Source organism: Asterias amurensis, chromosome 8 (assembly GCF_032118995.1).
Source record: "Asterias amurensis chromosome 8, ASM3211899v1".
Taxonomy (NCBI): Eukaryota; Metazoa; Echinodermata; class Asteroidea; order Forcipulatida; family Asteriidae; genus Asterias; species Asterias amurensis.
The window spans coordinates 664,011-667,893 of NC_092655.1; positions in this window are offsets into that span (position 1 = coordinate 664,011).

Genomic DNA, 3,883 nt, shown 5'->3' on the forward strand with positions numbered 1-3,883 from the left:
AAAGGCGCCGGAAGCTAGTCAGCTGACAAATTAAACAGATTAGACTTGAGGTTCTGTTTGAAAGTAGAAAGATCAGGTGTGGCCCTCAGTTCGTCTGGCAAGGAATTCCAGAGACACAGTACGCAGCTGGAAAAGGCGCGGTCTCCGTAACTTGCCAGACGAGTTTTGGGAACATATAGTATGCGTGATGATGATGATGATCTAAGGCCTGGTCTGATGTTACGTTGTTGTAAAACATGTTCCTTTAAGGCCCAGTGACCATGGGTAATGTTGAGGTGCCATGAACGTCACTGCGTTACAGACCTGAGCGCTGTAAGAAGCCACCATTATTGTTATTATATAAAGAGGTGTTCTAAATTAGCCATTGAAGAGTTTTAATGACAAAATATTGGCTAACAATTACATAATTCTATCTGTTAACTTGAACTTTCAGGGCCAATAGTTCCTGAAACCAAGTATGGATGTGGAGTCTCCCCTACCGACACATTGAAGGCTGCAGGGTAAAAAGGAAATCAACTGCCTTGGAAAACATCAGTTATCATCAAGACATCCTAGCAGCTCATCTGTGGATCATGAATGAACAAATGTAAGATATTCTTTTAAGATGAGTAAAGCCTGGTTCATACTTCCTGCGAATGTGAATGCAAAATTCTCAACAAATAATTTTCAGTAGTTCAAATCTAATTAATTCACTTGTGAATATCAAGGCAAAAGAGGGTTCTGACGTCAAATTCGCGCCGCATTCGCAGGAAATATGAACTGGGCTTTACATGTATTGATATTTGATGCTTTACACGTAGTGGGTTGTTTTGGTGTTTATTTGATGCTCTACATGTAGTGAGTTGTTTTGGTAGCTCTCTATACAGTTGGCATCTTGTAAATAAGTACACCATTGCAAGCAAGCAAGCATATACGCGTTTTTTTTGCGCTAACTTGGTGGTGCCTGCGGATCGAGTGGTGCGTACGGATCGAAATAAATGGTGCCTGCGGATCGAAATGGTACAGCGCGGACAATTCCGAATAAGACTAAAGGGACCTGGACACGTGCACGTGGCATGTGGGGTCCTACTTCCGGCTCGGGCCACTGGGTGGTTGATCTTAAAGGTGCATTCGGGCTCCTCATCTGCTAGGATGGTGCCGGTGTTATCACAAATGGTTGACCAACGGAAGTAGTCCCTAGTTCTTTCCAACTAGGGACCGCGATAGTACAGTAGGGGACTGTCCCTCCTTCTGGGACGGCGGACCGGACCCGCCCTCGGGCGGTGCAATGGCCCTGATGACTCTGGAATTCGTGTGGGGCTGGTATCCTGGGACCTTCACGTGGTAGCCCTGTTTTTGACGAACCTTACCAGGATGAATAGGCCAAATTTGAAACTGAAATATATTGCTTGTATGGGTGTACTTAGCTACAAGATTGTCCTACAATTGTATTTTTGTTCAATCAGATCATTGAAACAAGACTAATGCAAGAATATTTGCTTTGTTTTACATGTGAACCAACTGCGAGGTGGCATAACAACTGCATCTACTCAGGACCGGTTGTCATCCATGAAACAGCACCAAAGTCAACAGTGTCAGTTCGTAAGGGAGGTCTTAATGAACGAACCCAGGGAGATTTAAGCTCAACACAATGAAAGGCTTACACCTTTTGTAGCCTCAGGACTTTGACCATACTGTACATTTATTAAATATTTCTCAAAAAATCAGTACGCCTAAAATAATAATGCAATGTAAATTTATGCCCAAAAATGATTCCTTGCATTTTTATTCAATTTTGCTCAAATTTTGCCCAAAAATTCCACAAGACTTATTTAGCCTTGCGTCTTCATCAAACTTTGCCCAAAAATTACACAAGACTATAGCCTTGCTTTTTTCCATTTTTGCCTAAAAATTCTACAAGACTATATGCCTTACATTAAAAAAAAATTTTGGGCCAAAAATTCCACAAGACCTATGGCCTTGCGTCTTTATCCAATTTTGCCCACAAAGTCCCACAAGACTATATAGCCTTGCGTTTTTATCAAATTTCCCCCAAAAATTCCACAAGACTATAGCCTTGCGTTTTTATTAAACTTTGCTCAAATTTTCCCCAAAAATTCCACAAGACTATAGCCTTATGTACTTATCCAATTTTCCCCAAAATTCCAGAAAAATTCCTTGCGTACTTATTCAATGTCGCCCAAAAATTCCACAAGACTAAAGCCTTACGTACTTATCCAATTTCGCCAAAAATTCCACAAGATTATAGCTTTGTATTTTTATCAAATTTTCCCCAAAATTTCCACAAGACTATAGCCTTGCGTTTTTATCCAACTTTGCTCAAATCTTCCCCAAAAATTCCACAAGACTATAGCCTGTAGTTTTTATCCAATTTCGCCCAAAAATTCCACAAGACTATAGCCTTACGTACTTATCCAACTTCACCAAATATTCCCAAGACTATAGCCTTATGTACTTATCCAATTTCGCTCAAAAATTCCACAAGCCTTGCATTTTTTTATCCAACTTTGCTCAAATTTCCCCCAGAAATTCCACAAGACTACAGCCTTGCGTTTTTATCAAAATTCCACAAGACTATAGCCTTGCGTTATCCAATTTTGCCCAAAAATTCCACAAGACTATAGCCTTGCGTTTTTATCCATTTTGCTCAAATTTTCCCCAAAAGTTCCACAAGACGTACTTATCCAATTTTGTCCACAAAATTCCACAAGACTATAGCCTTGCGTTTTTATCCAACTTTGCTCAAATCTTCCCCAAAAATTCCACAAGACTATAGCCTGTTGTTTTTATCAAATTTCGCCCAAAAATTCCACAAGACTATAGCCTTGCATTTTTTTATCCAACTTTGCTCAAATTTCCCCCAGAAATTCCACAAGACTATAGCCTTGCGTTTTTATCAAATTTCCACAAGACTATAGCCTTGTGTTTTTATCCAACTTTGCTCAAATTTTCCCCAAAAATTCCACAAGACTATAGCCTTGCGTTGTTATCCAATTTTGCCCAAAAATTCCACAAGACTATAGCCTTACGTACTTCTCCAATTTCGCCCAAAAATTCCACAAGACTATAGCCTTACGTACTTATCCAATTTCGCCCAAAATTCCACAAGACTAAAGCTTTCCATACTTATCCAATTTCGCCCAAAATTTCCCCAGAAATTCCACAAGGCTATAGTCTTACGTACTTGTCCAATTTCGCCCAAAAATTCCACAAGACTACAGCCTTGCGTACTTATCCAATTTCGCCCAAAAATTCCCAAGACTATATATAGCCTTGCGTCATTATCCAATTTCGCCCAAAAATTCCACAAGACTATAGCCTTACGTAGTTATCCAATTTCGCCCAAAAATTCCACAAGACTATAGCCTTGCGTTTTTATCAAATTTTCCCAAAAAATTCCACAAGACTATTATAGCCTTGCGTTTTTATCCAACTTTGCTCAAATTTTCCCCAGAAATTCCACAAGACTATAGCCTTGCGTACTTATCCAATTTTGCCTAAAATGTTGAAGTGTGTATTTATCAAATTGTGAGTGTTATTCTATATGTACAAGAATAAAGACTGTTGCCATTTACGGACAAGTCAACTATTAGTTGATTTGTCTGAACTCGAAACTGTTGTCTCATTATTTGTCTCATTATCTACTTGGCGGCCATGTTTTTCCACAATGCAATAAATTGGGTGTGTATCAATTTAAGTGGAGTTTCCTTGCGCAAAATGACTTGCTAAAAGCGACTGATATACACATCCAATTGTACTGTGGGCAAAATGACAGCCTGGGGGCCCACTGGGATAAGGTGGGCCCTCAATATTGGGGGGGGGGGGGGTTAGGGTTAAAGCAAATAAAACACAAGATACAAGGAGAGTCATGTCCAATTTTTTA